The sequence below is a fragment of the Balaenoptera physalus genome (genome assembly GCF_965194825.1).
Source record: "Balaenoptera physalus genome assembly, chromosome: 12".
In the NCBI taxonomy this organism is placed as follows: Eukaryota; Metazoa; Chordata; class Mammalia; order Artiodactyla; family Balaenopteridae; genus Balaenoptera; species Balaenoptera physalus.
The window spans coordinates 57,600,267-57,625,857 of NC_138897.1; the positions used below are offsets into that span (position 1 = coordinate 57,600,267).

The 25,591-nt window shown below is 41.5% G+C and overlaps 1 protein-coding gene across 2 annotated transcripts in view; it reads left to right on the top strand.

Annotated features, from left to right (window-relative positions):
- LOC309640245 (uncharacterized protein) overlaps positions 1 to 25,591 on the top strand; it is a 645,560-nt gene that overhangs the window by 484,116 nt on the left and 135,853 nt on the right. The window contains exon 1 of one of the 2 annotated variants that reach the window (XM_082418751.1): positions 1 to 25,591. This exon is cut by the window's right edge and continues 15,950 nt beyond it. The exons of the other annotated variant lie outside the window; for it this stretch is intronic. The gene's annotated coding sequence lies outside the window, so the exon portion shown is untranslated. 2 annotated transcript variants of the gene reach the window in all.

Sequence of the window (25,591 nt, forward strand, 5' to 3'; positions counted from 1 at the left end):
ATATATATCTCCTATTGGTTCTGTTTCTCTGGAAAACCCTGACTAATACATTAAGTGACAGTTCTAACACTAAACTAAGTGTGGTAAAGAATATAAAGAAATAAATGTCATGATACATCCTCAAGGAACTTTGTTAGGGTCAAAGGAACAAGAAATAATGTTTAGTGTGTGGTTAGATTAGTCAGTGAAAGCTACTGAACAGCAACTAATGAATCCTGTTTGTTGATTCATGTCATCCATTCATTCACTGTAAAACCCTTCCTGAATTCCAAATGGCAGTAGGTGATTATGCTAGTGAGGAATGTCCATTCTTATCAGAACCTCAGTAGTTTGCAGAAGCCACCTAATCCACCCTTTGCATTTGGATTGGCAGTTTTTCTTTTTTCTCTATTTTTTAAAATTTCCATTTCCAAGGCTTAAAGGTAGTTGTGGAATGTGCTTTTCCTTTTCAGAAAATCCAGTGCCAGCATTGTTCCCTCAAGCTAGCAAGTCTCAGGCTTTGAGATTTTAGTTTAGTGCTGACCATTATATTTGTTTTCACAGTGAGAAAATCTAAATCATTTTGGGCACTGGTTCAAGGTTACATGATGAGGGCATGAACCCCATGCCTGAACTCACTAACAAACTTGAATCATAGTTCCTGAGCATTGGTTATGCCAGGAGATGAGATGGGGTCCAAGTCACACCATCACTGTTCAGAGAACTTGCCAAACAGACTTTAAATTTTTGACATTGATCCCATTTCCTCATTTCTCAGCCTGGAATTATATGAAGCTTATTTTCATTTCTTGCTTAAAGTATTACCCTGCATGATCGTGGGCACTGGGATTGTCGGGGTCACTGGTATCCTCCGTGGCTAAATCCACAGATCTGTTCTTAGTCCTCATTTTACTGGAATTATCTGAACAGCTGACATAGTTGATCAATCCCTCCTCCTTAAAGCACTTTCTTTACTTGATCTTTGGGACACCACATTCTCTCTGTTTTCCTCCTACCTCGCTGGCTCTTCCTTTCCATTGTCCATTGCTTGTTCTTCCTCATCTTCCTCACCTTCTAACATTGGACGCTAAACCAAGCTCATGATCATTCCTCTAAACTTTTTTGTGATCCAGTTTTTCCCACTTCAGGAAATGACAACCCTTTCCTTCTAGCTGCTCAGGCTAATAGCTTGAAGTCATCTTTGGCTCCTCTTTCCTCTCACACTCCACATCCTCTCTGTCAGGAAATTCTGTCAGCTTTCCCTTTGAAATGTATCCAGAATATGACACCTTCTACCTACCTTCACTACTTCCACCCTAGCCAAGCTACCATGATTCCTTCCTGGATGATGGCAGTAGTTTTCTCCCTGCTTCTTCCATGTACCTCTAAAGTCTACCCATAACACAGCAGAGTGAACCTTTAAAATACTGTCACCTCTGTGCTCAAAACTCTCCGATAGTACCCCCATCTCACTCAGGGTAAAAGACAAAATCTTTGCAATGCTCTACAAGGCCTTCTGTGACCTGGTACCAACAACTTCTCTGATTTCATCTCCTATTCTTTTTCCTCTAATACCTCTCCAGCCATATGACTGCTTTCTGTTTCTCTGACATTCCAGGAATGCTCCTGACTTGAGGATGTTATACTAACTGTTCCCTCTGCCTGCGATGCTCTCTCTTCATGGAGCCACATGGCTGAATCCCACACCTCCTGGAGGTCTTTGCTCAAACGTCACTTAATCAGAGGAGGCTTCCCCAACCAACTTAAAATTGCAACCACATTCCCCATCCCAGCACCCTCTTCCCCTTTTCTTTTTAATTGTTTCCCATTGCATATATCATCATTCAATACACTACTTATTTTACTTGTTTATTGATGCTCTCAATTCCGCCTACAAAATGTAGACTCCGTGTGGACAGAGAAATTTTTGTCTGTTTTCTTTAATTGCTATATGCCTAGTCCTTAGAACAATGTCTGCCACATAGTAGGCCAGAAAAATATTAACAAATACTTTTGAATGGTCACATCTTACTCCGAGGCCATGAAACAAGCCTCAAGTAAAGCTCAAAGCCTCAAGTAAGGCTCTGAGGAAGTTGTCTCCATGACCACATATCTGCTTACACTACCCCAGAGAACAAGAAGCTGTATTGTTTCGCTTTATTTTGTTTTGATTCCCTTGTACATCACGTCCTTGTATAATGTATACAGCATGTTCTTGTACAGTGTATACAGCATGTCCTTGTATAATGAGACAGCTGTCCCTTCCCACTTACTTGGCTCTGTTCTCCCTCTATCATATGGTTTCTTCACTATAGAATAGTCAGTTCTATTTTAAAGAGCAAAACTATCTTACTAAAATGTGAAGAAATCTTAGAGTTTGCCTGTATATCAGAGATAAGTATGAGGCAATAAGACTGAAGCAGAATTTTTTAATTGTAAAAAACCAAATTATTTGGAAAACCATGGAGCCATTTTTTTCCTGCTCTTGACCTTGAACAAACAGGGATGGTTATTATCACCAAATTTGGGTTAATCAAAAAGAAAGAATGAGATGTAGTGAGTTAGGGTAGGAATGGAATGGGACTTAACAGATGGATGAAGGTGTAAATTGGGTATATTAATTGCTAATTTAGGATCATGAAATGCTTCAAACCACAACATTTAAATATCTGATATGTTCTGCTTTGGGAAAGTTCTCAGTTATATCCTTCTCACTCTGCATGTCAAATGTCCAAGGCAACAAAATAGCCAGAACAGATCAGTAATGTATAAACTTCATGTACTCTAATGGGATGGTTTTTACTGGTCACGCACACTGCCAGTTACTGCCAGTTTCTGTTATGATAATGCACATGATCACTCACAGTACTTTGATGTAGCTTAGCTTACTGACCATGATTTACATTACTTGTAGTTTCTGCTAGTTGACTCATTCATTCTATCACAATCCTTGAATTATCCAAGCCTCCCTTACCACTTTCACCTGCATTTTTTTCTCCTAGTTCAAGACTTTCCTTTTCATTTTTTTAACCCACTGGAAACGTGAGCCAGTTAGTATCACATAGATCACTCCAGTTGCCATGTTCTTTCTCCAGATTCTGTTTGAGGCAATCCAAACATCTACAGTCTTTTGACAGAGTTAAGATTCCATAAAGCCTTGTCCTTCTCACTCTTTTCAACACCTATGGTCCCAACACTGCTTGTAAGAGCACACAATATAAAATAAGTCCCCAAACAGACAGTTTTGCCCTACACTTAATTTTCATAGACTGCCCCTCACCACCACCACCCCACCCTCACCCCCTAGCCTTCCTGTCTCATCTAAGAGGGAAGAGGGAATAGCTAAGAAACATCTGTGAAGGTCACAGCTCAGGGACACAGGCCCACTAAAAGACTGAGGTTTAATAATAAGATTATAGAATACTTCCCCTCCCCCACATTTACCCCCCTACCACTGCCACTAAGAGGGCTTCATTATAATAACAGTGGCCTCCAGCTGAAAGAACTGCAAGATGCAGATTTTCTCTAAGAAGGATAACTTACAGAAGCCTAAAGTTAACAGGGGAGATAAAATAAGGATGAAAGAGAAATATGAAGCCTCTAGCACCTAGAGCTACAGCAAATATTAAATACAACCCAACTCCTAGCTAGATTAACATAAAATCTCACATTAAAGGTCTATTGATACAACATGTCAGACTTTCAACAAAAAATTACAAAGCAAGGAAAAATACAGCCTGAAGAAACAAAGCAAGCAAGAAACAAAGCAAGCATCAGACTTAGATATGACATAGATACTGCGATTATTGGACAAAGAATTCAAAACAATTATTTTTAATATTTTAAGAGCTCTAATGGAAAAAGACAACATGCAAAACAAGTGGGTAATATAAGCAAAGAGATGGAAACTCTCAGAAAGAATAAAAAGGAAAGGCTAGATATAAAAAACACTGCAATAGAAATGAAGAACACCTTCAATGGACCCATAGACTGGACATGAATGAGGAAAGAATCAGGGAGCTTCAAGATATGTCAATACAAACTTCCCAAACTTAAATGCAAAGAGGGAAAAAAATTTGAAAAAAAAATTAAAGAATAAAACATCCAAGAACTGTGTGACAATTTCAGAAGGTCAAACATATGCAAAGTTGGAATACCGAAAGGAGAAGAAAGGGAGAATGGAATAGAGAAAATATTTGAAGTGATAATGGCCAAGAACAAACACCAAACCACAGATTAAGGAAACTTAGAGAATACCAGCTAGGATAAACACTAAAAAGTACACACCTTGGCATGTCATATTCAAATTGCAGAAAATCAAAGACAGAAAGAAAATCCTGAAAGAGGCTAGAGAAATAAAACACCTTGCCTATCATGGAAAATGGATAAGAATTACATTGGACGTCTCATCAAAAAACATGCAAGCAACAAAAGAGTAGAATGAAATATTTTAAATGTTGAAAGAAAAACCCACCAACCTAAAGTTCTATATCTTGCAAAACTATCATTCAAAAGGGAAGGAGATTAAGAGAATAAAAAACAAGTCACAGACTGGTAGAAAATATTTTCAAAAAACATATCTGATAAAGCACTTGTATCCACAATATGCAAAGAAGTCTTAAAACTCAACAATATGAAAATAAACAACCCAATTAAAAAATGGACCAGCACCAAACAAACACCTTACCAAAAATGATATACAGATGGCAAATAATCACATTAAAAGATACTCAACATATATTTTCAGATAATTGCATATTAAAATGAGACCCCACTACACACCTATTAGAATGGCGAAAATCCAAAACATTGATGACACCAAATGCTGACAAGGATGTGGAGCAACAGGAACTCTCATTTATTGCTGGTGAGAAAGCAAAATGGTACAACCACTTTGGAAGACAGTTAACAGTTTCTTACAAAGCCAAACATATTCTACCATATGTCCAGCAATTGTGCCCTTTGGTGTTTATCCAAATAAGTTGAAAACCTATGTCCACACAGAAACCTTCACATAAATGTTTATTCACGATTGCCAAAAATTGGAAGCATCCAATATGTCCTTCAATAGGTGAATCGACAAATTGTGTTATATCCATACAATGGAATATTGTTTAATGATAAAAGGAAATGAGCTATCAAGCCATGAAAAATCATGGAGGAACCTTAAATGCTAATTACTAAGGAAAAGAAGCCGATCTGAAATGGCTACATACTGTATGATTCCAACTGTATGACATTCTGGAAAAGGCAAAACTATAGAGACAATCAAAAGATCAGTGGTTGCCAGAGGTGTGGGAGGATGCAGAGGGAGAATGAGAGAACATTTTAGGACAGTGGAGCTATTCCGTATGATACCATAAAGTAGATACATGTCATTATACATTTGTCAAAACCCCAAAATCTTCACAAAGTGTGAAACCTAATGTAAACTAAGGACTTTAGTTAATAATAATGTGTCAATAGGGAGATGCAAGAGGGAGGAGATATGGGGATATATGTATATGTATAGCTGATTCACTTTGTTATAAATCAGAAGCTAAAACACCATTGTAAAGCAATTATACTCCAGTAAAGATGTTTAAAAATTTTTTTTAAAAATAATGTGTCAATACTGGTTCATTAATTGTAATAAATGCACCATGCCAGTGCCATTTGTTGATAATAGGGGAAACCGTGGGTGGGTGGGGAGTGAGGGGGTATAGAAGAACTATGTAATTTCCACTCAATTTTTCTGTAAACCCAAAACTGCTCTAGGAACTAGTCTATCAATTAAAAAAGTGAAGGAGAATAAAGACCTTATCAGACAAGCAAAGCCTCCAATCTGGAGGCTTCTGAAACTGATGTAGCCTGTTGGGTTTTGGGAACACTTGGCTGACTGTAGATTTTTAGCCTACCTAGGTGTGAAGAGACTTTACCACTTTGCTAAGTGTGGGAAAAGTAATTATCGGACCTGGTTAAGAAAAGTAAATATGTGTGCTTTATCAATATAGAGTGAAGACTAACATTTGTTGCTATGTGACTAATTCTGTGCTAGGTGCTTAACACGTTGAATTATTTCCTTCCTGCCTGCCTGCCTGCCTTCTTCCCTTCCCTACCTCCTCCCCCACTGCCTCCCTTCTTCTCTCCCTTCCTTCCTTTATACATAGTCATTGAGTGGTCTGATACATACCACCGAAGATACAGTATCCTCAAAGAGTTTACAATCTAGTGGAGGAAAGTTACCGGTACAGGAAAGTCCAGTATGATGAGGTCCATGTGCCAGTGTTAGGGAGATTACAAGGTACTTGACAGCACAGGAGACGGGCACATATCCGACCTTGTGGGCACAGGGAAGGCTCCCATGGGAGGTATCTAAGTTGGGATCTGAAGGATGAGTAGCAATTAGTCAGATAAGGGGGAGGGAGACAGGGCAAGGGAAGCAGACTCCAGGCAGAGAGAACAACCTCTGTGAAAACCCAGAGACAAGTGAAAGTCAACAAAATTTAGTTTAGAGAGAACTCATAGTGCCAGGAACTATGGAGACTAAAGACGCTGGGTTGGTAAGAAGGAAACCAATCTTGGCTAGTCAGAGTAGGACATATCCTGAGGGTAGTGAGTAGCCATTTAGAAAGGGGAGTGAACCAAACCAAACAGACTTGCTCTTTCCAACGGTGGATGGAGTGTGGAGACTAGGCCAACGTTAGTTGCAGGAGATGCTTACAAAAATCTAGGCATGAAATGGTGACTCTCAAACTAGGGATGGAGATAGCTAGAAAGCTTCAAAAAGCTGGAAGCAAGAGCTGAAATTTGGAGATTTTTTTGATTTGAGAATGGTGATGGAGCGCACAAATTAGAGAGACCTCTCAGTTTTCTGGTGGCACGTGATAACATCTTTAACTGAGGAGAAAACAGGTCTGTGAGGTTAGAGGGAAGAAAGATGATGATTTCAGTTTGGAGCATTTGGTTTTGAAGAGCCTGTGGGAGATGGGAGAGAGTATATGAATGTGAAACTCAGTAAAGACATTTGGGCTGGAGAGAAAAGACCTGGAAGTTGTTGGCATAAAGGTAGTGATTAAAGTGGGAGATTTATTTTTACAACAACCATTAAGGCAGATATTTCTCTTGTTTTCAGAGGAGGAAAGCAAGATTTGGAGAGCATTAATAACTTGCTCAAAATCAGGGAGTGGTGGAGCCAGGATTTTTAATCTGTGTATTTCTACTTCACACCACTATTTCTGGGTAAATGCACTGTTTTCGAGTAATCTGATTGTATTACTCCTATGGGATTTTTCTTTTCACATCTGAGGATTCTGGAAAACACTTCTACTTTTCACAGGAACTCCCTTGGAGTAATGTCACCGTTCACAGCCTCAAAAACTCCTTTTCAAAGCTAAGGTAAAACACGTTAACGTCTTTATGGGAATTTCTTTTCATCTGGACAGAATGATCCCAATGATATGTGGTTTCTAAAAGCAGCCCCGAATGTGTCTTTCCAAGCCAGGTATGTAGTGGGTGACAGACCTTGGCATTACATTGACCACTTGCCTCCTCATGCAGTAACCTGACATTGGACACGTCAGATAAGCGATGGCAGGAGCAGACACCCATTTCACTAGCTGATGCAAGGCTGGCTCTGTATTTGGTTACCCATCCCTCTGGGACATTCACTGATGTCACCTGTCCCCTCCTCATGGGGTTCCCTCATCTCCACCAACCTGACCCTCAAATTCCATGTCCTTTATGTCCAGATAGCACCAGAGTTGAAGTCTTTTCTTATTTCCCATTCAGAGAGAAGCTGGATGCTCATTGTGGTGACCTCATCCCTCTTGGCATCCCCCTCCCGCCCCCTCCTCCCAGGCACTGTCGTTTTCATTTGCGTGGCCTCAGGGGTCTTTGACTGTGGAGGGACCTGCTTCATAGCTGACACCAAGGCTCAAGCTCTAACCTCTCACACTTTCTCATATAACATCTCATCTGCTGGTGGAATACATTTGTTTGTGATTACAGGCTGCACACAATACCATTGCACAGGGCCTTATGTTATGGCCCAGTGCCATGAGAAAACACATTAGTAATTTTTTATGACCCTAGTGCAACCATGCAGGATTTCCCTAAAACAGAAAACATGAAGGGATTTTATTGTCTTGCACTATTAGCCATCCCTTATGGCTGATGTGTGTATATTAGAACTAACAGAACACAGGACTTTCTAGACATTTTGGGTTGAGAGGTTTCTGACTCTAATTAGTGAACACCCCTTGTTTATCTGTTCTGGGGGACGTAAAACACACAAGGAAATTACAAACAAAAGGCATTAAGGTCTTGAATGTTTCTCTTGGTATATTGACTTACTCCTGGGCTTAAACGAGATTCTCTTAGGAAGCCACTTCTGAAAGTAACTGTGAAATGATAAAAATTGGAAGAGACTAGTGAATTCTCAGGGATTCTCACTACTCCTCTTTGAAAAATAACATACAGATTGGACTTCCCATTAGACCAGGACAAGATCTGGCTCTCTGCAGTGGGCTTTGTCTTTCTATCTCCGTCTCTGTCTCTGTCTCTCTCTCTCTCTCTCTCTCACACACACACACACACACACACATATCATCTAATCAAAATGTCTAAAAAGAAAATAGTGGACTTTCATTTGGCCTTAAGAATATATATAATTCCTATAAAAAAACCAATCTAATTTTGGCACTGTTAATGGTATTCAATGTCCACCCAGGAGTTTTTGTTAAACTAGCAGGAGAGAACTTGAGAGGTTCGAGTCCTCTTAGAGGAACTGCATTGGAACATTTTAACTACTTTTCTGTGAAGGACAAAATCAATCTGAATCTGGCAGCTCTTAGAAGCCACTCCACCCAGCTAGGAGTGTGTCCCCAGGGGTCCAGGGGGCGAAGATAAGTCAGCCAAGAGTATGAGAAGACAACAGGCACCGTGGAGGAAGTGGACAAACCCAATCCTATAAAAGGGTTTAAATTAGAAACATTAGAAAAAATAATGTTGCCTATTCCATATAGAATACTAGTAGTTGGCATGATGGTGCCAACTCTTTAAGCTCCACATAAAAGTGTGATGGCTACTTTTCCAAACTACACATCAGCCTTCAAAACTATGCATCCCATTGAGGGGCAGACAAAGGGTGAGAACCTGGCTGAGCACTTCTGTATTAAGCGCCATGGGAAAAACGTGGTAGACAAAGCAGAATAATAAAGCACAATGATGTTTGGGTTTCACATTGACTGTGCTATGGTTATAGTAACAAATGTACCAAGGCTCAAACATTAACTTCCCTTTAAAAAAACCTAATATATTTGTGAGGTACTCTGGGGGGAAAGCTGTTCATGGCATCTCACTCCTAACAGAAGGGAAAAGCTGAGTTTGCACCCTACCCCTTCACCTATCACCTTCCCTGGGCTTGAGTGTTTTCACCCATTGCTCATGGTTCCCAGGGAGCACTTTGGGCTCACACTTAGTGCAAAACGGCATAGATGGGCAACATCAAATGCCCTTAACGTATGAGACTGATCTGTGTATTGCCTTTTTTTTTTTAATGGGCAGAAATATACTAATATTTACTAATCTTTCAGCTTTTCTTTTTAAAATATTCAGACTGGACTCATCCATGTTGCCATTTCTACACATTAGTTATACTGGAGGCTAGGCTGTGAATGCTATTCTGTATATATTGAAAGGTATTTTTATCTAACCAGCTGAACATTGGAAAGGAACTCCAGCTCAGCCAGCCCCTCCAGCACCTCACAGGGAGATTCTACCAGCAGAAGGAACTGGGATTATCTTAGGAGCTAACCCCAGAGGTTAGGTTTCAGGCCATCCATGCCCTTGCATGTCTTTTTCCTTGGAGAAAAGATCTTTTCCAGTTTGATTTACTGGGCTGGTAAGTGAAGTGAGTAGCTAAGCCCCGAGGGCACACCCAGAGACTCACTCATTAGTCCCATTGTGAAGGAGAGAGGGCTGCACATTTGGTCTGTGATGAGGCTGGTTACATGGCGGACACAGATGCAATGTGTGGCAACTTGATCTTGACTGTGTTGTAATGAATACAATGTGTTCAGTGCTCACTTGACAGGGTGATGCCTCTGAGAAGCATTGTCATGAACTTATGACTGGAAGCACATTTTAATCGTGTTTGGCTCCTTGTAGATCAGTTTCAGATCGTGTAATCTGTGGAGAGCATCTGTTGATTGGCATGTTTTCCTAAGTTCAGTCCTAGTTTATGAGATGTGGAAGAAAGAAATTCTGCTCACAGCTATTACACTAAGATTCACAGGACTTTGCTCAATTTGCAAATGCTCTTTCAGTGGTTGACTTATGCTTGCTCCTCTCCACCCCAGGTTTGGCTATTCATAGACCAGGAATTAAATCACTGAAGTCCAGCCTTCTCAGGTTTCCCTTCCCCCAGGGAGGGCAGTTTTAGAGTGGTTATAAGAAAATCAACTCATCCCTAATCAGTTGGCCCAAAGAGACTCCTCCCCCTTCCTTTTACAATCCTTCCAATAAAACTTCTTTACTTTTTTTATCCTTAGGTGGGGAGCCCTCTTAGAGAGTTCACACAGTGAGTGTGGTTTGTGCATTCAATATTAAGATCTGATCATTGCCTCTTGAGGGCTGAAAAATGAAAACACTGGATAGGAGCCCACCTTCTGGCTTCATGCTTGTCAAGAACAGGATCTATTAGCCTTTTAAAGAAATACTGATAATAAAAAGCAGACTAAGTGAGCTATGTGAATTGGCATCTAATCAATTATTTTCTGAGCTCTTCCCCCCTTAAGTTACTCAGAGCCGCGTGAGCAAACAAGATTTTACTGTTCCAAGCCCTCTTGCTTTCCACAGAGCTTGGATAATATATAAGCCTGTGCACATCCCTATTCTCTTTTGAGATGTTTTATTAACATCATCATCATAGGAAAGGTCGTATTCCCTTTAATTAAAGGGTATACAAGTCAGCAACCTCCCCACCCCACCTTCCCCAAGCATCAAGAGGTGCAAGGCCAGAGCATCCCTCCCATCGCCCACCAGCTGGGCCAGGACGTCCGTGGTGTGAGGACCAGGACAGCCGCTGGGGCTGGGCTGCTTTCTTTTTCCCACATTAGTTCCTCATTGTGTCGACCTAGAACTTTTGGATGTGAACGACATCGCATACTTGGAATGATACTTTTTTTCTCCGTAAACCTTTTGCCCTATAGCTGATTTATTTCTCCTGGGCTAAAATTGGACTCATCCTGAATATCAGTCTTTGACATGGAAGACACTCCAGCATTTGGAGGCTCTCCTCCTCACAAGCTGGTTGCATTAAATGCTCTGGTTTGCCTTTGCTTTTCCTGTCTCATCCACGCCTCACCCTGTCTCCTACTCTCTCCATACTCAACCTCCACCCTTTGACTTCTAGGACATATATCACTGCAAGAAGAAATGCATCTATGATTTTCCCTGAGTACGGGCCAATTCCTTATTTTAGCGTGGGCGGGCCTGGCTTGGGGAGGTGCGTGCCAGGCAGTTGAATGATGTTGGCATTGTCCGGTCATTTCTAGTCCCCACCCAGGAGGTGTTTGGAAGCACTGACTCGACTAGGGGAAGTCATCTTTGTTAACCCCTTAGTGGAGCAGCGTAATGCCAAAAGAAATCACAAAACACAAGAAAAGGGCAACTAGAGGGTAAATAATCATTTAAAAGGATTTCTGTTTTTCTATTAAAGAAAAATAAAAGCTACTTTCCAACCTGGGGCTTGAGATAGGTGTGATTAGTGCCATTGGCTGGTCTCTGCCACAGAAATGCTTCTTTTGAGAAAAAAAATCTAAAGCGCTCAGTTTCTCTTATTAAGTTTGGATTTTCTTAAAATTAGATTGAGAAAAATTCATTTCTGCCCGAAGCATGCATTCTAGAATAAGCTCAAATGCACAAGTTTCCAGGCTTGATCTGCAATCCTGTTGGGTAATTCCAGCCAGGCCTTGACCCTGGGGGTTGTGAGGACCAGGAGTGGCGTTACCAGTTACTGTCTATTTCATTAGAAGCTGGAGTTGAACTTGGGAGCATGAATAATGCTAGCTCAATTTTCCCCTCCCTCCAGCCAACCGCTGAAATCACTGAGACTTCTCATAGGATAAACATGTCTGTTAGATTGTTCCCAAGAATGCTCCTATACTTTACCTTGTAATATTAATTTGCTCCTTTCATCACTTTCCCCTGACCCACTGGCACCTTTCCCCTCCACTCTCTACCTAATTGAACCTAAATCCAAAGCCACAGATACTTCTGGGTGTCTCTTCACGTATGTCAAAGCTCAGTCAAGGTGCCCCTAAGCTGGAACAGAGCTAACCGTTCCTGTCTTAATTCTCTGGGTCTTGGTTGTCTGTTTCTGGTGCTTATTCATAATTCCCATAGAAGAAAGCAGTTTTTAATATTTTTCATAAAAAAATTCAGAAATCTGATAAATATCCACATTTTCAAAGAACTCGGGCCCAAGGCTTCCTTTTTCCCAGTTCCTTCCCATAGTCAATCAGCATTTATGAAGAGCATTTTATGAGGCAGCTGCTCTGCTGGGCCCTCACTTACACTGTTTTCTTTAATCCTCACCACCATTCTTTAGCATGGTACTACGCATAGGGCAGGTTCTCGGTGAATGTGTTACGTGGATAGCCTTATGGAAAAGAGTTATTAACCTAACATTAGAGCTGAGAAGACTGAGGCACAGAGTAGTTAAGTGATTTGTCCAACATACTGAGGTTTGACTGAATTCACCCTCTGTCTAGCCCGTTGGTCTTTGTCACCTGCATGTCGATTAGTTAAAGCCGCCATCCAGCTGGTACCAGAAACGGGTCTGCCTGATGCACTGTCTCATTGCTTCAGAAAGGCCTGGTGCTATTTATGGAGAGAATAAGGGTGACAGACCGGCGTGGTGTTTTGCCTCTTGGCCTTTGGAACGCAGTCTACAGCATTCGCTCCAGAAAACCTCACACAGATTTGTGTTTGCACAAAGGGGTCCAAAGACTTAATTATTTTTTGGGAACTCCACTATTTGTCCTTTGCTAACCAGGTCATCCTTCAGACAGAAAAAATGCTGTGTATGACCCAGCCAAGGCTGCTGCTCAATGGGGTTGACAGCAGGCCAGAAACTCAAAACCCTGCCCGCAGGCCTGAGCATGTCCAGAAAGTGAGCTGACGGAAGGCAGTTCTCTGTGTGCGCCCTGCATGTGTCTCTCTCCCCTACGCCATTGTTCAAGCTGGAAGAGTTACCAAAAGCAATGCCTACTTGACCCTTGTTGATAGGTGGTTGCACTGAACTCAATGAGAAAAAGACAACCTGTCTCTTCTGACAGAAATAGGCAAAGCAGAATCCATCACCGTGGCCTGGATGTTCTATGACTTGCAACGTTTCAAAATGTGTGTTTCCATCACCGTCAGGGCAGCCGCAACGTCTGTCTCTCCTGGGAAGCGGATGTAGAAGTACCCTTAAGTAAAAACTTTGAAATTTCAACGTTTGGTTTTTCTGCTTTCCCAACAATTGTTTTGTGGATATGTTCACATGACTAAGATTCTTGCTCAAAAGCCCCAAAGCACTTGAGAATAAATTACAAAGGGCCCAAGTGGTGGTCCCCCTTATTCCACAGCAGTGCGTTCTTGGGGGTCTCTTGAGTGTCCATAACAGGGGCACAGACAGAGCTGCTTGATCAGTGACATCAGAGCCATTAGCCATGCCGATCCTGAAAGCATAGAGTCACGAGCGGAGTCCAGTGGATTTATTCCACAGATATTTCTTTGTCTTCATGGCTGCATGCAGAGTGCTAGGTAAAGAAGCACTCACAGGCAGGCTGCCTCAAGCTCTCCAGGCCAGCCAGCACCGGTAAAGGAATCGCTGTGCTCCAGAAAGTGCTCCAGTTCCCAAAGTGGATGTCAGTCAGCGTTCTCTAGTCAATCCAGACATGATTTATTTGTCCTTAAATATCAGCAAAACTACGGCTAGAGTGACAATAATCATATGGGCTGGCAAGTCCTCTCATGAAATCAACACTGATTTTACCCTTTCTTACACGTAGACATTCCCAATGTCTTCTCCTTTAAAAAAAAAATCTTCAGTTTATTTGAAAGACCACACACACAGCTAGCCATTTGTAGAAGCTGTTGTAATAGATCCAATGGGAGGATGCATTGGAAGGGCTTCATATGTGTATGTCCTCAGTAAATGATAGCTGCTATTATCACCCTTGTCACATCATCATCACTGTCATCATCATTGCAGTTTTTTGCTTGCCTTTAACCAGGAATTAAATCAATGGCAGCTCAGAGCTCTGGTGTTAAAACCTCCTCTTTGTACCTTGACATATACTTTTTGAGAAGTACAGTGAAGTCCAGTTTGCCTCTGTTTTTAAACTGAAGACCTTTAGAGGAGCAGCAGTGGGCATCTCATTTTAGTATCTTTGTCAAGGAACCTGAAAAACCCACTCAAGGAGCCGGTGCTACATGCCCTGTGTCTTCTTTATAACAAACCTTGGAAGTGGGGAGAAGGGAACCTAGGTATTTCCCCTAGGTTATGGGCTAAATTGTTTTCCCCCTAAAATTCATATGCTGAAATTCTAACTTCTACTGCCTCAGAATGTGACTGTATTGGAGGTAGAGTCTGTAAAAAAGTAATTGAGTTAAAATGAGGTTGTTATAGGATGGCCCCTAATCCAACCTGACTGGTCTCCTTCTACAAAGAAGAGATTAGGACCCAGACATATACAAGGGAAGGCCATGTGAAGACTCAGGGAGAAGACAGACAGCTACAAGCCAAGCAGACAGGTCTCAGAAGAAACCAACCCTGCCTGACACCTTGATTTAGGTCTAGCATCCAGAACTGTGAAAAAATACATGTTTGTTGTTTAAGCCACCCAGTCTGTGGTATTTGTTATGGCAGCCCAAGCAAACTAATACAACATATGTCATCTCATTGATTCCTCTGCACAAACCAATGTGTTATTATCACCAATTTGTAGATAAGAAAACTGATGATTTGAGAGATAAGTAAGTTGTCCATGGTCTTATAGGTGGTCGAGTAGCTTGGCCAGGTTTTAAATCCAGTTCTGCTAGAGGGTACCTGTCATATTTTAATATTTTAATAAATATTAACACTTATTATTTACCATTACTATTGGCTTCAAGAAGATAATATCCAATTCAGGTAAGCATACCACAAAGAGATGAAGTTTATGTAGATCAATAGAGGTACTTCCCATATAGCAGGAGAGAAACATATTGGCTTGCTTGTAGGAAAAGCAGGAGCCCAAGTCCCATAAATATTGTTCAAACTCAGCATGAAGTAAAACTTAGCATTTTATAAGCCATGTCTTGTTATAGAAGTCTCCAAGAAATGAAGTTTTAGAAGTCAAATATGCATTGATTTATAGACAGAATAAGAGGCATTTTGGTGGGAATATGTTGTGTAAGGTGTTTGGGTGCATTTACACCCACTCTGAAACTAAAAATGCTTTTCCAAATAAGATCTTTAAAAGTCTTTGTCCTAGTCAGTCAAAGATAGCCCTTATAACATGGCCAAAGATTAAAGTTTATGTTCACAATTATTTTAAACCAAGAAATTACTCTCTGGCTTCTCAATCATATTTCTATTCCTTTTGTACATCTCATCAAAGCATTTCGATTAGAACAAGTCACTGAGGACAGAAGCCAAAATAAATAGTTGAGTTTGAATTACTACAGTGAAGGGACCACAGTTTAAGTCAGGCCCAAGTTAGGGGGACTTTTCATGATTCTATGAGATTCTAGCATTTATGGAATTGGCTTGCGTGTCGATTTTTTTTCTTCCTGATTTCTAAAATCATCCATGAATTTCTTAGTCTATCTTGTCAAGCTTTTTCTGATGCCCTCTCAAAAGTTCCAGCCAGTTGATGGTTTGCTTTTCCTTGGAGCTCATTAACTTGGCCTGAAGCCAGCGGCCTCTGCCCAGCTGTCTGGCCATGTCGCCCACGTTGGCTACATGAGAACCAGAGGTGCCTGCCAGCTCCCCTGCTTCCATCCCTGCTTCCAGAATGGACCAGGGGGGGCTGCAGTCAAATGGAAATAAAGCTAGGGTACACATCTACCCACAAATCTAATCTTTGTTCATGTCCTTCTGGGCTGGTCAGGGGACATCATAGAGTGGTTAAGTGCACAAGTTTTGGAGATGGACAGAGTCAGTTCAAATCCCAACTGCCACCGACAAGTCATATGACTCTGGGTACGTTGCTTAATCAGCCTGGGCCTCCATTTCCTCATTTAAGTGGAGATAACAACTACTTTGCAGGTTAGTTGAAAAGGTTAAATGAAATAACAGGTGAAGCATCTAAGAAAGTATTTGGCAGAAGCCAGGTGCTTAATAAATGAAGACTATGAACAGAAGTTTGATGACTTCCCCTAACATAACTTCCAGTGCTTTCTGTGTCGTTGATATTTAATTTTTGACACAACAAAGCCAGTCTGTAGTTCTCCAGAGGAGCAATACCATGGCGACCTGATGTGCAATCAGCACTTAACCTCACATAAGACCCAAGAGTCCCCACGGAGGGCATTCTCCATGTGTTTCAAACTTGGTGCATCATCCACCAAGCATGTTCCCTCCGGAAAAGCAGGAGACCGCCCAAGGTTTGGATAAGTTCAGGGAAGCATCTGAACTTTTTGGGAGCTGTCCCATCAAAACTGGAGTTGTCTGGGTTTTGACCACTGGGGCCAATATTCTCTTCTGTCTGGGCTTTTAAAAAAGATTAGAACATTTATTCCCAGTTCTCTATTTCATTAGAAGCTCTTAAGCATGAAGACTAATTTCAACCAGAATTTTGTGGGTAAAAGAGATGAGTAACGTGAGAAAATAAATGAGGAGATTGGCACTCACTGGGGGACATTAGGGACCCCAAGGAGAAAAATAAAAGCTATCTTCATCAGCTGGCCCAAGGCGGAGAGGGGTTTATGATATGTGATTGTTCCCAGCATTCTGTTTTGAATCTCTCCCTCATTGCATAAATTAGAACTGGAAAGATTTGGGTTTGAATTCTATTTCCAACATTTATCAGGTGGGTTGGCTTCTTACAACCTCCGCAAACCTCAGTTTCCTCATTGGCAAAGTGGAAATATTAGTAAGTACTCAATAAGATTGTTCATTCATTCATTCATTCATTCACCCAACAACATTTGTAAAGCACTTGCTCTGGCACATAGCAAGCACTCAATAAATGGTAGCTCCCCAAAAGCTTCCGTGGAATCCTCATAATTCCGTGTCCCTAGATTTCAGGAAAAATTTCACATTTGCACCACAACTTTTTTCATTTTGCTCGGGAATATGTTTTCACCTTTATAAAAAATGTGCTTGACCCTTTAGAGCCCTCAGAGAAAATTTTTAAATAGAAGAATGTGAGTCCTTCTAAAACCAGTATTATTGAAACTCACTAAAATGTTAGGCCCATTCTTTGTTGTTCTCAATTCACTTGCATTAACATGCATGAACAATACAACTTAGCTACATTCAAATACTATCAAGTGGCACTATGTCATTAAATGGCACGACATTCAGTCACCAGGAAAGAAGCGTGCTCAGTGATGAGGTGCACAGGACCCCAGGACACCCCCCCCCAGCCCAGCTCCACAAGGGGCTCCAGTACCTTCTACACACACTGCAGTTTCCTTCAGTGCCCCGAAGGTGAGCAAAGAGTATGCAACCATTATGCCTTCATAGAGTTTATGACTTTACAGAGCTTTTAATACTTCCCCCAAACAGTATCCTTTGCCTCACAAATAACTCTTTTGTGAGTCGTGTCTTTTTGTTTCTCCCCCATTTTGATTGTTGATCCCTTTTTCTTTCAGAGTCCCGAGTATTCTCCTGATTTATCCATGACTGAATCTTGCACTACTCTGAAGAAAACGATGATTTGAGTAAATACCACACATTGCTTTCATTAATATGTCACATTAAATTTAAAATCTCAAATCCAAATCAAAAGTTGGATCTCTTAACATTGTTCATACTTTAGGAAAGTCTGAGGGCTGGGAATAATTTTTCTCACGGGCCACACACACACACACACACACACACACACACACACACTGCAGCTGATTCTAATGGTTCCCAACAGTTTTTTTTTTAACTTCCTCACCATCATGTATGTAGCACACTCTCATAGGTGGCGTTTCTCCTCAAGGGCGATGATTCTGGGTGGGTGAGGTCATGTGTAGTTTGAAAAAGTAGCTCCCCCCACGTCACCATACTGAGGATCACATTTCCAATTACATCGAGAGAATAGGATTCCTCTCGTCTGCTCTGATGGCTTTATTGAGAAAACCTTGGCTAGAACTGTCATGCTTTGAAGTGAACCTTAATCTGCTTTGGAGATAAAGGGTCCTACTGGAAATCTTTTTTGCGGGCTTGCCCGCATAGGTACTCTCGGCAACGCTGTTCCACTCACAATTTATCTGCAGTCATCATGTGCCCACCACAGGGAGCTGTTGCTAGGTCAGTGATGTCTCCTGATGGTACCAGGAGACCTTCCCAGTGTCTCCATCCTACAGGAACAAGGAGAAGGACCGCTAGACAAAAGCTTGGGTTTTCCTTATGAAAACACAATGACCTGCAAAGAGATTTTATAGCAGACCCAGAATAAAAAGAAATAAAAGAAAACAAACAGAAAATGTTTTCCTTATAGTCATACCATCAAGAGTTCAAATTTCCCAACAGCGAAGTCAGAAGCTGATAGAGGAAACAGAATAAAGCAAAGCTCCTTGGGAACAATTCTGAGAATGGCTTGCTTCCTAGACGTGGGCGAACTGTCACCTACGAGATTGGTGACATCATTCACGGCCCCCTCCTGTCCTCATCTCCTCCAAAAGAAGAACAAAACTAACATTTAAAAAAAGATACATTGGTATCACTTGCCATGTCAGGAAAGAGAGTAAAAGTGAAGGGAAAAAGGAGGAAAGAAAGTAATTGATATAGCATCCAGAGGCCTAAACAGAAACCTCATTTTTCGGGAGGGGAAGGCTCAGTTCAGCCCCGCATGTGGGATGCCGGGTATCCAGCCTAGTGAGTTTGGGGCTAGCAGCAGCTTCTCAGAGCCTGTCTTTTCAGAGCCAGCGATGCTTTCCTTCCAATAGCCTTGACTAAGCTAATTATGCTTTTTTTTTTTTTTTTTAGTTAGAAGTAAAGTGCAGTATTTTACCAAGAAGATGGTTTTTTTGGCTGTCCAAGTCGACCTGATCTCCTCTTTTCTGAGCACTGCCAATTTCTGGAAGGTGTTTCCTTTCAGCCTGGAGTTGTAGGTACAGTAGCACACAAGGGAGAAACAGGAATAAAAAAAAAATCACGCTATATAATTATAACTGTGGCCAATGCTATGTCACTTTCTATGAACATATGCCATTAATAGAATGGTAAAAGAATAGTCATGTCCAAATATTAAGTTTATTTTTTTAGCCTTCACAGGTATTAATAGTTGCTGCTGACACTATTTGACCCAGTTTCTCATTACAGCAAAATTCCATTTTTATGGAAGGGATTTGGGATTAAGGTCATTCAGTTCTTTAGCAGATATTGGTAATCAAGCCTAGGGAAACGCTGTAAGAATTAGGAAGAAATTCAAGGGTGCTTTAATTTCCACCATAGAACCAGTCTCTTCTCTCAGAGGAAAATAAAACCTCTGCTTTTTGCAGAATGGTGAGAGGGGAAGACAGGCAGTGTAGCAACAAAGTTGAGGAGGGAAATCTGAGTGAGTTTCTTAGCATTCTGTTAGTAACATTTGGGGAAATAATGCTGCTAATCTGGCACTACTGCTAATCAGAAACTTGGCTACTGGTGAGTGGAATCGTGTGTCCCTAAGGAGTTCAGCCGCTACAGGTGACCAAGTCCATCAGACTTGTCCCCGTGGCAGAGTCGGGCCGACTTGAAACAGGTAGATGGTCACGGTCACTTGCCTTATGTGAAAACAGTGTTCTGTTAAATGTGATATTAATATATCATATTTCTCCAAGAGCAGGCTGTGTCTTGCAGACTTCATCTAACTAATTCTCACAGCATCCCTGGAAAGCAGAACATGAATGGGAAACTGATCTGTTCATATGTGTCTGGCAAAGTTCATGATTTCCTAACAGGAAAATGTAAATTTCCCTAAAAGCAACAAGAACAACATCAACAAAAACCAACTATACTGCAAAGATAGGGAAATGTTAAGGGGGCTTTGGCAGATGTTAGAAAGGGGAGGGGTAATAAACAATAATGGGAAATCCAAATTTAAAGAAAAAAAGTTTTGGGAAAGCCAACAGAGGGCCTTATTGTGGGTGTGGCAGAAATCTTGAGTGCTTTGAGAGAGAGAGAGAGAACGGGCAGCCGATTCTATGACCATTCTTATACAGTTAGGCATTATTTGCACAGAAATGTTACAGTCCCTTGAGATTTGGTTGAAGAGTCATCCTCTGTCCTGTTTTTAATGGAAACATCTTACTATTCATTAATAACAACAGCCACCATGTAGTGGGTACTTACAAAGCGTGGCCTGACTGATTGCATGTCGTCCCTTCAATGACTCCATAGACTTTGCGTTCTCATTTTTCTCATCTAACAACACAGACACAGAATGACATTCTCAAGTCACAGGGGTGGTGAAAGTCAGGCCCACTTCCGTCTGCTGGCCAAGCCTCTGCTGGTACCCAGTGCCTGACGGTGCGTCCTCTCAGGGCAGGGGGTGCTATAGCTAGAGAGAAAACAGGGCTTATCTTTACAGGGGCTGAATAATGAGAAAAGCTTAGATCCAAAGTTAGATTCTAAACTTTTGACTCAAAAACAGGCACTGGTGGGAGCAGAGGAATGACATGAGAGGAAAAAATTCATGTGCAATAATAATACCGTGTAACTCACGTCCGTCCCTTAATGGAAGGAAGTGTGTGAGTAACAGGAGTCGTAAATGGCCACGTCATCAGCGGAGGCTCCCGTCCCAGGCTGTGTCTTGGGATGTCACCCATGCGAGCCTGACCGGCAACTGACCTGGTCACCAGCGTGGTCGTGGTGGTCTCAGTCAGCCACGGCGCCATTCTCCCACCAGAGAGAGAAGTTTTCTACAGACTTGCCCTGTCTGTTTCTCACAGAGCTCCGAGTTCTCCGTCTGTTGACTCATGCATTGAGTTATGACCGTCTCCTTCTGCCCGGGGCCTTGGCCCAGGCTGCTGAAGGGGCTGACTGGGGGGCACCCCACACACACACCCACAGTGTAGCATCCACAAGCAGCACCCCTACCCAGGTCCCCATTCAGGCTTCTCCCATCAGAATGAGCTCCTCTCCTGAGGGCAGCTCTGCCAGGAGCTTGCATGGGGGCCGTAACCTCAGGGTTTGGGTCCTGCCACCAGGCATTGGCTCAGATACTCCCTCATTTTCCTTTCTGTGCACACTCTCTACTTTAGGCCATTATGAAAATAGAAGCTCCAGCTGCCTATTTGTGCAGGCCTTCATTTCGGGTGTGAATCCTGATGCTTACACTTGCTAGCTATGAGATTTGGGACAAGTCACTAAAAAACAAACAACTTTCTAAGTCTTGGTTTCCTTATCTGTTATATGGGGACACCCTCAAGCTAACTGAAAAGCAACTTGAGTGGAAACTTCAGTTTATTTTTTTTTCTAGCACTGGTAGGACAAAGAGATAAATAACAAGGAGTCAAGCCCAACTGGGGGGTTTCTTTAATAAGCCAACATGTCAAACTCACCTGTCCCGTCTCTGTCAAGATTTAGTCTGATCTCACATGCCCCAGGGCGATTGTCTCTAGTTCCGTAAAACCCTTACAGTTGCGCGGAGTGTTTTAGGTTAATGCAAATGCTTTCACAGAGGCTTTTTGTAATCTTCACGTGGTCCTGTGAAGTAGGTAGATTTGCTTTTTTATCCCCCATTTTACAGAGAAGGAAACTGAGACTTGGAGTCTTGGGGGTGTTGTTTTTAAGCAACTTGCCCTGAACCTCACAGCTCTAAGCAGAGCCAGTCCTCTGGCTCCAGTCCTCAGTGTTTGTCCCGCGGCCACAGCACTGAGGTCAGTGATGACCCACATGGTGAACCAAACGATGACTCTGAGGCTGAACACGATTCCGCATCTTCGAAGAGAGATTCTATTTGATCAATTCTATTGTACCAGCAAAGTGGGCTTGAAATCTGTAGAAAGATCTTTTTCAAAAATAGCAGATGAAACAATGCTGGTTAAAGAACATTCCATCTTCTAAACATTCCCATTGTAAGTCTGTGCCCCAGCCATCAACCCGAGGGGTGGTGGGGTGGCCATACATAGATTCACCATTTGGAGAAAAGAATAAAAGAGCCGTCACAGAAACTTAAAAGAGCACGTAGCAGGAAATGAGGGAAAACATCATACATCATAATCCTGTCTCTGTCTCCAAAGAGCAAAGTGGAAAACAGATGCCTATGGCTTTAAGAGAAACAGTCATATTGGGAGAGTGTTACAGGTGCTAAGGAAGAGAATGTTTTTCATGCCTTGGTGCAGGGGATTCTCAAAGGCCTGGGTCTGCTTCCAACAGCACAGCCTTCAACGTGTGTGTTATCTGATATATGTTTATTATTGGGTATAGAATGACGTGGGGAGGAAAGTACCGCTCACTTCCGGGGACCTTGCTCCCCATCATGGCTCCATCACTTCATCTCTGTGGGGAGATGGTCACCCAAGGATTCAGGGTCATTGCAAAGAGCCGGCCTCTACCCTCTTTCTTCCTCAGTGCCCCCTTCCTCTCTCTCATTTCCATTTGTTCCTAATTATTTTTCTGTTTTCCTTGTTTCTGAAGAAAGTACTGGGCCACCAATCACTGGCTGAGATACACTCAGGGTTTTACTAAATCAGGCCTCATCACTGTGAACTCTCTTCTCCATTAGAGGCAAGAAATGGATCCTGAGATGGGCAGGGTCCAACCTCTCTTTGGTCCAGCTGACTCTAGTGGTTGAAGTGAGTCCAAAAGGTGAGCAAGCTGATCCAGTTCTTCTAAGGAGCTTCAGTTCTTTCCACCTGGATTTCTTGATCTTGTCAGACTTACCTACTTCCAGACATCAGGCATATTACCTGGAATGCTACACATGAGAACCTGGTGCCCTGGAGTCCCCCTTGCCTCTTCTTTCTCAGTGTGGCCCGGATCTGTGGGCTGGTTTTCCTTAGTCATGCTTATCACTAACTGTGTTCCCTTAAAGATCAGCAGTCATATCTTACGTGCCAAATCCAGTTTCCTCTGTCCATTTTCCATCTTCCTTGACTGACCAGATGACCCAGTTAGGAGGGTCCCATCCTGATTCTCCTCCTTCCTCTCCATATAATGCTTTTACTTCCTTGGTGGTTCCTCTTCTTTCTTCTCTCCTCTGACCATGGATGTGACCCTAAATTTTATCTTGGTCTTCTCACCTTCTCTTTGCACATTATCCTTTGGTAAATTCACCACCCACTGCTTTAAATGCCACTTCTATGTGAATGACACTTGAATTTGTACCTGAAGCCCCATAAGGCTCTTCATGGTAACAGTATCAGAAGCTGTTGTCTGGCATTTGAAAATGTGAGAGTTGGAAAAAAATATTAGAGGTGGATTCCTGATTTACAGTTTTATGGATGAATCAGCTGAATGCTATAGACATGCCTGAGGTCATATCTTTTATTTATTTATTTTGAATTTTATTTATTTTTTAATACATCAGGTTCTTATTAGTCATCCATTTTATACACATCAGTGTATACATGTCAATCCCAATCTCCCAATTCATCACACCACCACCCCCACCCCCTGCTGCTTTCCCCCCTTGGTGTCCATACGTTTGTTCTCTACATCTGTGTCTCTATTTCTGCCCTGCAAACCGGCTCATCTGTACCATTTTTCTAGGTTCCACATATATGCGTTAATATACGATATTTGTTTTTCTCTTTCTGAATTACTTCACTCTGTATGACAGTCTCTAGATCCATCCACGTCTCTACAAATGACCCAATTTCGTTCCTTTTTATGGATGAGTAATATTCCATTGTATATATGTACCACAACTTCTTTATCCATTCGTCTGTCAATGGGCATCTAGGTTGCTTCCATGACCTGGCTATTGTAAATAGTGCTGCAATGAACATTGGGGTGCATGTATCTTTTAGAATTATGGTTTTCTCTGGGTATATGCCCAGTAGTGGGATTGCTGGATCATATGGTAATTCTATTTTTAGTTTTTTAAGGAACCTCCATACTGTTCTCCATAGTGACTGTATCAATTTACATTCCCACCAACAGTGCAAGAGAGTTCCTTTTTCTCCACACCCTCTCCAGCATTTGTTGTTTGTAGATTTTCTAACTGGTGTGAGGTGATACCTCATTGTAGTTTTGATTTGCATTTCTGTATTAGTGATATTGAGCAGCTTTTCATGTGCTTCTTGGCCATCTGTATGTCTTCTTTGGAGAAATGTCTATTTAGGTCTTCTGCCCATTTTTTGATGGGGTCGTTTGTTTTTTTAATATTGAGCTGCATGAGCTGTTTATATATTTTGGAAATGAATCCTTTGTCTGCTGATTCATTTGCAAATATCTTCTCTCATTCTGAGGGTTGTCTTTTTGTCTTATTTATGGTTTCCTTTGCAGTGCAAAAGCTTTTAAGTTTCATTAGGTCCCATTTGTTTATTTTTGGTTTTATTTCCATTACACTAGGAGGTGGATCAAAAAAGATCTTGCTGTGATTTATGTCAAAGAGTGTTCTTCCTATGTTTTCCTCTAAGAGTTTTACGGTGTCCAGTCTTACATTTAGGTCTCTAATCCATTTTGAGTTTATTTTTGTGTATGGTGTTAGGGAGTGTTCTAATTTCATTCTTTTACATGTAGCTGTCCAGTTTTCCCAGCACCACTTATTGAAGAGACTGTCTTTTTTCCACTGTATATCCTTGCCTCCTTTGTCATAGATTAGTTGACCATAGTTGCATGGGTTTATCTCTGGACTTTCTATCCTGTTCCATTGATCTATATTTCTGTTTTCTGTGCAAGTATCATACTGTCTTGATTACTGTAGCTTTGTAGTATAGTCTGAAGTCAGGGAGTCTGATTCCTCCAGCTCTGTTTTTTTTCCCTCAAGACTGCTTTGACTACTTGGGGTCTTTTGTGTCTCCATACAAATTTTAAGATTTTTTGCTCTAGTTCTATAAAAAATGCCATTGGTAATTTGATAGGGATTGCATTGAATCTGTAGATTGGGTAGTATAGTCATGTTCACAATATTGATTTTTCCAATCCAAGAACATGGTATATCTCTCCATCTGTTTGTATCATCTTTAATTTCTTTCATCAGTGTCTTCTGGTTTTCTGCATACAAGTCTTTTGTCTCCCTAGGTAGGTTTATTCTTAGGTATTTTATTCTTTTTGTTGCAAGGGTAAATGGGAGTGTTTCCTTAATTTTTTCTTTCAGATTTTTCATCATTAGTGTATAGAAATGCAAGAGATTTCTGTGCATTAATTTTGTAACCTGCAACTTTACCAAATTCATTGATTAGCTCTAGTAGTTTTCTGGTGGCATCTTTAGGATTCTCTATGTATAGTATCATGTCATCTGCAAACAGTGACAGTTTTACTTCTTCTTTTCCAATTTGAATTCCTTTTATTTCT